This window comes from Pteropus vampyrus, unplaced genomic scaffold, assembly GCF_000151845.1.
Source record: "Pteropus vampyrus isolate Shadow unplaced genomic scaffold, Pvam_2.0 Scaffold4, whole genome shotgun sequence".
Taxonomy (NCBI): domain Eukaryota; kingdom Metazoa; phylum Chordata; class Mammalia; order Chiroptera; family Pteropodidae; genus Pteropus; species Pteropus vampyrus.
This window is the reverse complement of record NW_011888785.1, coordinates 20768825-20781138: the sequence shown is the minus strand read 5'-3', so window position 1 is coordinate 20781138 and position 12314 is coordinate 20768825. Positions and strand designations below refer to the sequence as shown.

General features: G+C 29.8%; 1 pseudogene; it reads left to right on the top strand.

The window, feature by feature from the left end:
* The first annotated feature begins 3116 nt into the window (after positions 1 to 3116).
* Positions 3117 to 3235, top strand: LOC111743049 (annotated as a pseudogene).
* Positions 3236 to 12314: the final 9079 nt, after the last annotated feature.

The following is a 12314-nucleotide window of genomic DNA, read 5'->3' as shown; positions in this document are numbered from 1 at the left end:
TACAAAATTTCAACATTAACATTCTATAAGGATGAACAACAAAGCAAAACAAAAATTCCTGTGTATGATGGTATATCTTATACAAATGACAATAAGTAGCGATCTGAACAAAACAAAATAAAAGTTTTCTGAAAGCATTGGAGAACTACTAAGTTTGGTTGGCTCTGAAAAGCCAAGATTCTAGGAAGAAAGAATATACTAATGAAGGTGAGTCTCTGTTCAACAATGTTTAAATTTGTAAGCAGCAATAGAGTGAGTGACTGAGAAGCTCAGAAAAGTGACTCTAAGCAAAGATTTAGCAGTCTCTTAGGATTGGGAAGGTAATATTTGAATTTCTGGGATGCCAAGTCACCTAGGTCTAAGAGGATCAATATCTAGGAGAAATGGGAAATATAGGAGAAAGATTTACAAAGATTAAAGCCCTCTGTCAGGGTCATAAACTCAACAAAAGCAACAACTAAGAGGTGAAGAACCTAAAAAGTGTTTAGCAATCTTATAGCACTATAAGATTCCATCAAGAGGATGATTACTTTAACACTTCAGGCTTTTAGTTGGAACCATTAAAGAGACATAACCTAGGAACAATTGTGAATCAGATTTAGATCAGCCTTTATTAACTGAAGTATAATCTCATATCATCCCAAATTTTGATAGATTTATGGAGATATCTTTCAAAAATAATTGCTTGCCAGATGTTTAAAGACTACATTTTTTCATACAAAATACACTACACAGAATTCAATGAAAAAATCACATGAATTGGAAACAGATCAAAAAAGAGAAAAAAGAAAAAGCTAATAGAAACAAACTTACAGATAATCTAATTGATACAGAAAGACACATATACAATCCATTAGTAAATTTTACTAACTTGAATCTCTTCACTTTTTGATAAGTAACCTCTTTTCTAGTCCAAATTACCACTACCTGCTCCTGGACTACTAAAATAGTGTATATATCAAGCTACCTACAATCTGTTCTCTCCTATGATGCATGAGAATTATTTTGAAAATTTAACCTTATTATATCATTGTTTAAAATTCTTCAATACTTTTTATACTCTTAGGATAAAGAGTGGTAGCTATGACATAGCCTATGTCATTATACATATAATTAGGTGTAGTTGTTTTCTGTTGTTTGCATTCACATTTATATTTAGAGAATTAGCTCTAAATATAAATGTGAATGTAAAAATATGCTATTATTGAACCTTCCCTGACCTCGGTTTTTTAAAGGGAAAATAAGTTATTATATTATTTTATTGTTTAAAATGTTGATATTTCGCAATGTTTTCCTATGTCATAACGTAATACAGTAAATGGTACACACAGTACTTTGCACATTGGTTTAGGTGAAGTTATTAAATGTAACTACTCACTCAACAAAAGGAGTGAGTGAGCAAGAGCAAGAGAGCAATTCTTGCCTCTTTTTAATGAGCATGTATTTCAGAGTATGATCATATAAGAAACACAAATCACCTGTTCTCTCTGTCAATCTCAGTTCTGGTATTTCTCATAATATGAATGCTTCTGCTTCATGATGTTGGATATGGGCTATAATTTAATAAAATTATATTCTTTATTATATATTGTGCATTACAACATTTATTGTATATTACATGTAATATACATATTTATTATGTGTGCAAATAATAGTGTTTGAGCAAAATTTCATCATTTCAAACTCTAGTAACGTCAGCTGAAAGCTGTTATACTTCAGGCAAATTAATTGACTTCTATAAATCTTAACTTTCTCACATCTAAAATAAGAATAAATGTAATAGTATAAGTACTGTTATGACGAAAATTAAATAAATATGCATAAAGTATATATCAAGTCCATAGAAGAAATTCTAGTATGTAGTAAGCACTGATAGATGTTATCATATTACTATAAAGTGTTATAAACACAAATCATGTTGATTTAATTAGATGATTAAAATATATTAAAATGATAATTTTAACTGCACACAAGTTTTAATCAACATGCCAAATATAGACCGAAACCTCGTATAAGATGGGATTAGAAAATAGTAATATTATTACCATTATTGTCATAATCATATCCTAAATTAGAGAAATACTTTTTGTATATTTTGAAGTACATCTGTCAAATAAATGGATACACATACTTGTTGAAGGATGGAGAAAACAAGGTAAACATATTTTACATATTGCATAAGACTAAATGAAATATTGAATTTCTCTAGGTAAGAAGTGGACATAGATAATTCTATAAAACAGACAATATGTAACAGCAAGTGTATAAAAATGGTCAAATAGTGCCCAGTATTGTAATTTAATACTGTGAGGTGATATTCCTAGCATGATCTTTAATCATTTTTCTTTTTTTTCTTCCTCATTGAGGAACTCATCAATACCTATAGCTAACTACTATTAACAAACTATTAACAAATCTCTTCTTATTAATCTTTACAGAACTCTCAAACATTAATCATAGCTGGAACTTAGACTGTAGAATAATAACAAGCTATGAGATTCTGTAGATTGTGTGATAATCCAAAAATTATTTGAAATATCAAAAGTGATATACCATAGTATAACTTTGTAGTATATATCTTCAACATACTTTTAAAAATATGATACTGATTTCTCTTCGACTATAGTAAAGTCATACCTTTTTTAGTGTACAGTCGTCAGTCTTAACATGTGGGTTAATCAACGTTTTTTTTTTCCTCTGATTTTTTTCACTTCATATTTTGCTATATTTACCCTATGACATTTTAAAAATGAGGCTATAGTCTTTGTCAGATTATCATAAATTGCTTAATTAATTCCCATCACATCATTAAAAGCAATGAACTCCATTAATGTCACTGAGACTGGAAACACATACATTAGAAAATTGAAACATTTATGAATCTTACTGTAACAATTGATTTTGAATAAAATAGTCCAAATAATGTTGACTTATTAAGTGTAAAATTTTCAAGAACAAAATTCAGACAATTTGTGTTCTGATTCAGAATCTTAACATCTGTAGCAATAGTAGATATGAGTAAATTGTTAATCGAATGTGGATTAATTGCCTTTATCTGTACAATAAAGATCATTGTAAAATTTTAAAGAGTTATAGAAAAAATATCAAAAACTTGTGTCTACGGTCATGCTACCCTGAACAAGCTCAATCCCTTCTGATCTCGAAAGCTAAGCAGGGTCATGCCTGGTTAGTACTTAGGTGGGAGACCACCTAAAACGACCAGGTGCTGTAGACATAAAAAGTAAAAAAATATAAGGGATTGTAAGCTAAAAAGGTCCTTGTGAGGTCAACCAAGGGTTGCCTTGCCTAAAAAATAAATTTAAAAAAGTTTATTTGAATGTTTAAAATTGAGGAATAGGTGAACTCCAGAGATTATTGATTTTAGATAGCATCAAAAGATTAATAGATTATTGTACCAGTGACTGTATTTTACCAAAAAATTTAGGAAAAAACTCCTATAGACAGAAATAGAAAATTGCCCATAGATGCATCTTGATGCTCTGTTCTATCTGATTAGTTTGGTTAATGATTTGTTAATTAATCACTACCATGTTTACTATTTTTCCTCAGTAAATTTTCAGAAGAAGCAGAGAGCATAATTATCAAAATTATGGATGACACAGGACTTTTATATCATATTGGCCATAGCACCTCAGACTCCTTTGCTCAGACTCTTTTGTCTAAGAGTGAGAAGGAAGACTTAAGACTAAAAATGAATTAAGAGTCTTGTAACCTGAGTTCTTGTTCTTTTTGCTTAAGCCAGCACCAAAAATGTCTTTTTTTTTTAAAGAAATTTAAATAAATAGTGAGGGTAAAACTAAGCTACAAATCTGGGTAGTAAAGTCTGTGAATAAAATTTTTTAAATATAGAATTTTGGAGGAGCGGGAAGTTTCACAGAGGCAGCCAGTGTCTCTGTCAACATCTCTTTCAATAGGAGACCTAGTTCAAAAAAAAAAAAAAAAAAACGCAGATGTATACCAGCTATCTATAATCCTAATAAACCCAAATGTTTATTTTATAAATATTAACCAAAGAAAACCATTTGAGAGAACAGACATGAAAACATGATATCGATAATGTGATTACAGAATGATATGACATTAATGGTGAAAAAGAAATACCTAAAAAATAGTTCTTGAAACTCTCATATTTCTTTATATCTAGACTTTAATAGCCAATTTCTTTATATTATTTACATTCCAGAATAATATGTAGACATGCCTCTCTTCAGAGATAGCCCAGGGTCATAAAAATAGAGACACCTTCCTGCCATCTTCAGAGAGATTTGCTTATAACCAAGGTAAGAAAGACAATATCTGTCCAAAGGGGGAAATGGACAAGTTAATGAGCAGTCTCTATACAAGATCAGAGATTCCTAATTTTGGGATTTCTATCCTGTAATTCAACCCTACTGTGTATGAAGGAAACACCTAGCCTTCATTATGTCACCCTATGGGAATCGGGCCTCCAAGAACCAGTGGCAAAATGTTCCTATTGTTGTAAATAATAAACCTTGCAAATTCATTTGGACTCACTGACTTATTGGAAAAATTTGTAAAAATGTGGCAAGCCAACCTAGCCATTGCTCCTGTGCTGCTGCTACTTAGAACTAATCATTTGTCATAAATGGTATACTTATTATTTTATAATTTTTAAAATCAGGGTTATTAAGGTTTTACATGTAGTAAAATAATCAATTAAATTTGCCATTGATGAGATTTGACATAAGTACTGCATCATGTAACCACCACTACAACCAGTATATAGAATATTTTTATTACCCCCATATCTCCCTATATCTCTCTCTGTCTCATTGCAGACAATTACTGAGCTCCATGACCAACCCTTGGCAGACACTGATGTGCTTCAGTCAACATAGTCATGTTTTATAGAATTCGCTACTAATGGAATCATATTTTCTGTCTAGTTTATCTCACTTAGTATAAGTCACAAGAGTCACCCATATTCTTGGGAGTATGAGTAATTTGATCCTTTTTATTCCTAGATAGTATTTCATTCTACTGTTATATCACAATGTGTCTCTGCTTTCATAGTCCATAGGCATTTGGTTGCTCCAAATTTTTAGATATTATGAATAAAACTTCTTTAAGTATTATGGTTTATACCATAAAAGCATTAAGTTTTATTCATAATATCTAAAAATTTGTATTATACAAATCATATATTTGTACTGGACCAAATAGAAAGTGAATGGTTAAATGTATATAACATCAACAAATCGTCCTTCAAAGTCACTAAGTCATTTGTATTACTATCAAAATGAATGAAAATTCTAATTGGTGCACATTCTTGCAAACACTTAATATTTTCAACTTTTAAAATTTAACCAATTTGTCATTTTAATGGAGATGTAGTGGTATCTCTGTGATTTTAATTTGCCTTTCCCTAATGAATAATTATATTAAAAATGTATTTCGTTTGTCCATTTTCCACCCATGTGTCTTTTTGGTGAAGTGTCTGTTCAAATCTTCTGTTGGGGTTTATTGAACTTCTTGGATATAAAAATTTATAATTCTCATCAACAACATGAATGGACCTAGATATTATTATGCTGAATGAAATAAGTCAGACAGAGAAAGATAAATACCACATGATTTCACTTATATGTAGAATCTAAGGAACAAAAAGAACAAACTAATCAAAAGCTGACTCACAAATATAGAGGACAATTTGGTATTGGACAGAGGGGAGGGGAGTTGCGGGGCTGGGAGAATGGAGTGAAGGGTTAAAGAAGTACAAATTAGTAGTTGATAGATGGTCATGAGGATGGGGAGCAGAGCATAGGGAATGCAGTTAGCATTAATATATTGGCTAGGTAGACAACCAGAGGAGAGAAAGAGCAATTAGAAGGATTGTTTTATAAACTATATAAATGTCTAACCAATGCAGTGTATTCTTGAAACTAAATATATACGTATAAAATGTTCATTCACTGTTCTTCAACTATTTTTCTTGTGTGACTTCAATTTTAGCATATTAAACTAAACCATTTCTAGTGCCCTAAAATTTAATGATGCTGTTTTTTTTTTTAAATTTTACATTATTTTTCTCTTTCCTCATTTTGAATAGTTTCAATTCATTGATCTTTTTTCCTGCACTGTCTAATCTCATTTTAATCTCATCTAATGCATTTTTATTGCAGATTTTTTTCATCAATGTAAATTCTAATTGTCTTTCACATGTCTTCCAATTCTCTCCTCATTATAATCACATTTTCCTTTTCTATCTTGAACAAATAAAAGATATTTAAAACAGCTGGTTTAATATCGAATTAATCATTTCTGCTGATTATGGGTCTGTTCCTATCGGTGAACTTTATCTTCTGGTATGAGTTGTGTTTACCTACTTCTTGTCATAATAAGCAAATTTTGACTAAATGCCAGATGTTGTGAAATTTAACTTGTGAAGTGCTGATTTTGTTTTAATCTTTAAACCTGTGTTGATCTTTGTTCTGAATTTCAGTTAATTTACCTGGAATCAGTCTAATATTCCTGAATTTATTTATTTATTTTTGTTTTCTTAGGGACTGTTAAAAGCTGGCTGAAGTCTAGTGCTAATTTGGCCCAACTACCTAGGAGGAACATCTCTGAGGTCTTTCTAATTTATCTGGTAGAAATAAGAACTTTCCCAGTTTTGTATGTGTTCCAGGTATCGTTCATGCTACTACTTTGAGTGTCACTTTTTTGCCCAGTAAATTTTCTCAATTACTCAGATTAATTTCTCTCATCCAAGTACAGATTGACACTCAGTACTTTAATGCCCAAAGGAATTTTGAAAGTGTAGAACAATTTGTAATTTAATTAATACTTACTGTGCCAAATTCATAAAATACTGCTTTCATTATTTAATTATAAATTTTACAAATAATAAAATAAAATTAATAAATTTTATCAAGTAAATATTCTTAAACAAACATTAACTTAAAACATAATTAAATCTCTCCAAAATCATAATTATTATATATTCAAACTCTCTTCAGTATTTAAAACACCAGAAAAAAACAAATTGTAGTAGTGTGGTTAAGGTTAATCTGCTACTGATATTGCACAATTTGAATTACTTCTTTATTATCCCTATAGTTATTTAAGTCTTACTGACATATAGAAATACCCAGACTCAAGAAATCAAAACATTGACTTAGAGATTCTGAGTTGACAAGACCAGACTGATTTTCAAGTTATTTCAATTGTGGAAAAAAAGAGTTGGTTGAGTCTTCCATATCAATTCAAATTTATGTTTTATTAAGCTATTCTTACTTAAATAACCAAGGAAATTTCACTATTTTTGTAAAGTCATTATTTTTAAAATGAAACTGAAAATTTTTAAACCCGTGGCATTTATTCCATACTGGAATTCCAATCCACTTTCTTCCCAAATTTACCAAGTCATCTACAGAGTGTTTGGCTCCAGTTTATTCTTTATATCATTATGTCTACTTAGCATCAGAGTGTTTATCAAGAGGTTTTATCCCCTAGAAGATGAGAGGATGGTTTTGTATATTTCATCTCCATCTTGGTATATTGGTTAATTCATTAGTTTGCTATATTCCACCTACTTGAGTACAAGTTTATTTTCTTTCTCCTCTTTCTATTTAACAAATTGATTTATTCACGGTTCCGTATGTCTCTTTACCAGGCCAGAAAAAAAATTGCATTTTTTACTCTTCATCCAGGAAAACAAAATGCATTTAAACTACATAAAGTGACATGTAATTATTTAGAAAAACTAATGGCTGCATATTATAATATATATGATAATTCTGTCAGTATGGACAAACTTCATATCAAAACTATTTTGGTATCTTTTATGATTATTTTCATTATATTATTATCAACCTGTCCTGACAACTTTTTATTCTTTCAACTTATTTAAATAATGTATAATTATTTTTCAGTATGTGATACCAAATTGTAACAATTTAAACAGTAGGAGATCCTATTGGCTGAACCTGTCCTTTCAAAATTATCTTAGAGATTTAAAAAAATATTTGGCAGTAAGCACTACTCCAGATGTACATAGCTTCTTCTTACATCACAACATAAAATGAGCTACTCTAAATAATAGAAGTGTCTTTTAGAGGGAAATATTATTTCAGACCAAATCTTGGTGGTAGGAGTATACAATAGATTTCTTTCATTTAATATGTATTTATTGAGCATATATCACACACAAAAAAGTGTCTTATGCAAAGTATAACCAAATAGAATAATTTTTCTCTTGATTTTATATTAAAGTAGAGTTCAAGTGAATTATTTTATAATTTATTTTTATTACTATTGTTGCTATTATTGCATTTATAATTAATTTTATCAGAATACTATATTTTATCTATATCACATAATATATGAAGTTTTAGGGTTATTGTGTAAACTTAAATGTGCACATTTTATTTTTCAAGAAAGAATATATATTTTAGGGCTCAAGGTCATAATTTCTATTTTTTTTATAAACCAGGACTTTGCCCCAAAGAAAAATGTGTTATCACTAATATGTAAGCAATTACTTAGCTTGCCAAGGCATGTTGCTTCAAATTTCAGGATGTCTTTGAAATATCTGGAAGTATTGGAAACTAATGATATGCCTTCTGGTACAGTAACTTGGCATGTTGATGGATTATGTATTCCAAACAAAACACCACTGCAATTACATTGTAATCACAAGGGTCAATGTGCAGATCATTTTTGATCATGCTTCACATCTTCTGCTTTGAGAAATCAGTAATTTAATATGGAACTTTATCTTCAGAGATCAAAGCTCATCTCCTACTGCATTTATTGGTCTACTTACACATACATTACAAGTAATAATAGAAAGATTTAAAAAAACAAAAAACAAAAAAAAAGCACTAGTAGGCTATCAGTGATTAATTTTCTTTCTATTACTCCATACATATTATTTGTTTTGAGTTTTGTTTTGGGGGAAAAGAGATGGGAGGAGATTGGCTGCTGCATTGCTCCAAACTCAAAAATAATGGAAAGATTTTCTGAAAGCAGTGCCTCTATTAATCTAGTAAAAGATACAAAAAAAATTAAAATAACATAGTTGTCTTATTTTTCTTCATCATTGATGAATCAATTTTTTAATAGTAGTCAGTTATTTGTAAGTTTAAACTGAATAAATGTCCCCAAATTCCTCATAAATAGAAAAAAGTGAAATTTGCACAATTTGTCAAGGTTTACTGTGATAGAAAAGAGGTTACAAAAAAATTTTAGTGATACATTGCTTAATTCCATTCATAGAATTCTTAACATACATATAATTCAGAATAATTAACATTTTTGACTCTTTAACAGGATGAAATTTGGAAGTATTAAGATATTTTTGCTGAGGTTGATTTGAGTGGCTTTAGTGGCCAAATGCACTGGGAACAGACAGACCTGTACTGTCGTCTTTCAGTTTTTTCCACTAAATAAAATATCCTTTTAATTTCTCAGTGTTTTAGTTTTCTTAGCCATAAAAGGTGGTTGCTGAGTTGAGTACTATTTAAAATTTTTTCATATTTGATCATTCTATTTTTAAGTTTTCAAAGAACTTTTGGTGAAAGTAGGTCTAAAGGAGAAGAAAAGAGAAAGGCTAATTTAGGATGGTAAATGATTATATTTTAGCTATATGGCAAAAAAATTCCATTTAACTTTTCAATTCTATGTTTTATTTTTCTGTAGAAAAAATAACAAGATAAATGTACACTAAATGTATGTCAGGCTACAAAGTATTCATCAATTTAAAAAAAAGTTTAAATATATTTAGTGTAGCTGCCCATATCAGCTCTGTCCTGGCCTAAGTTATTACTATTAAGAATTGTATTGTTCCTATATTTTCCCACTAACCATGATTTTAGTCTTCTCAAGCCCAGATGTATATATACATTTTTCTCTTTCTAAAATATTTAAGCTCCAAGTCCATGCCAAGTAATTAGCCCTTGAAATCTAATCTTCTAAATATTCAATTCCACGTATTTCTCATCCACATATTTCCATAATTATTTTCATTACTCTTATCGATTAAATGCAAGTTCTTCTAATTTTGACCTGCACTCATGCATTGCATTTACACCTGATTCTAGTTGTGGAAAGTATGTTATTATCAAATGACCTTAATTTATTGACAATGATCTTATTTGTTTATAGCAAAACATTACATATTTACATTTAAACCAAAATATATGATAGAATAGAATACTGTATGGATGAAGTGTGACAATGTTTGAGGGTAGCATAGCATTCTCAACTTTCATTAGCATTAAAAAGAGAAATTCTGTAAGTAGAACTGAGATGCTACCTCATGGACCCACGGCAGAGATAGAATCTCGAGTTCCCCAACGAATTTTATAACTTGTGAAATATAAATCTTCCCTGTAGATTTTTGTTAATTTTTTTTAGCATTTTCCTTCTGGCCTCTTCTACTTCCTAGGCGGTGATTTCTTTTGTCACCTTTGTTCTATTCCATATTCGACTCACACGAATTTTAGTAGCCTTCTCCTGTTATCTCAGTCAAAAAATATTCACACGAAACATTCATTTCTTTAGTAGATTTATTCAATATTTGGGGAAGTTATGGATAGAGTCAAATCATGAATCAGAAAGGCTAAGCCATCTTTATGAAACACACATTTGTGGCTTCCTTTGCTTTTTTTCTCTTTACATTCTTCTTTATTATGCATAGCAATTCAATTCTTAACTGATTCTACATCCTTATTTGCAAGCCCATGTAACTGAGATACACAGCAGAACAAATGTTCTTTTGTGTAATACACCTGGGAAGAGAGTTGGGCTTGTGAATAATTTTCTTCTTACAGAGACAGTATAAAAAGAAGACTTACTATCATACAGAGCTGGATCCAAATCCAATCACTCTGAGAGAGATTGTAGTAACGAACATCTCTGTAGGAATCAATCCAAGTAGAATTCTTTAGCAAGACCAATTAATATCAAAGAGGCTATTTCTAACTGCTAGTAGTTAACATTTACTACAATGACTAAATAATTTTACATTGGCTTAGTTCTTAGTTTCTTAGCAATTAAGCTTTCTGTAGGCACGTTCATTGAGATTAAGAATTTAGCATTGTATCCCATTATAAGATCTCAAAAAAAAAAAAAGTAGAACATGTTAAGCTATAATCAAAATTGATCAGTTACTCTAATCGCAATCTTAGATATTCTGTCTTTCTCTTAAAGATAGATACTTCCTGCCTCATACTCATTGTATTACATGGAATACAGGAAAGACTCACTTTATTATTTATTTATTCTTTATTCCATCCTCAGAATGCAGAATGATTGATATGCCTATGTTTCAGAAGAATCTTTCTCATTTTTGAGTTTACATACCCAATTCCCAATCTTTCTTGAGAGCATGGCCCTTGGAAAAGAGTTAGCAGTTGGATGCAGATTTTCCATATGTCTGGGATTCCTAGAGAAACTAAACTGCAATTCCACTCTATACTTGAAAGCTGGAAAAAAAATGGTTAAAAGTTTACTGGCTTCTTTTTCTCAGCATGTGGTGACTTCCCTCTCCATTTATTACATTGCCAAAGATGAAACTGTTATGCGTTACATCTTTCTAGGAAGTTATTTGTCACATTTTGGATTTTAGATAATTAGATCATTTTGCACCCTAAGAATTTTAATGGGCTTAAAAGTTTTCTGTTTGTGGACTATCTTAATTCTTTTCATTTTCAGTGTTGAAGTGACATTTTCTCATGTATTTTGTATTCTGTTAGAAATAGAATTTTCAAGCTATGCTATCTTAAATAGTTATCATTGAAATTACGAATATATCAATATCAGAATTTTTCTTTTACTAAAACATTTATAAGAACACAATAATTTTAATATAAAAATAAGCTGATCTCATAATAATGAATAAGGGATATTCTAATATCATAAGAAAAGAAAATTTTATAAGACTATCGATTATATAAAACATTAAAAATGACTTTCTGAAGGAAATTCTGACACATACTAAAACATGTATAAAATTTGAAGACATTATGCTAAGTGAAATAAATCAGATACAAAAGAACAAATATTGTATAATTCCACTACCTACGGTAGTCATATTGATGGAGACAAAAAATAAATGATGGTTGTCAGGAAATATTTATTATTTATAGAGTTTTTCAGTTTTGGAAGATGAAAAAAATTCTGAAGTGGATGGTGGTAATGGTTGCACAACAGTGCGAGTATATTTAATGCCATTGAAATGTACATTAAAAGTATTAAAGTACTAAATTTTATGTTTTATATGTTTTATCATAACAAAAAAAGACCAAAAAAAGCCACCTTATTTTAAG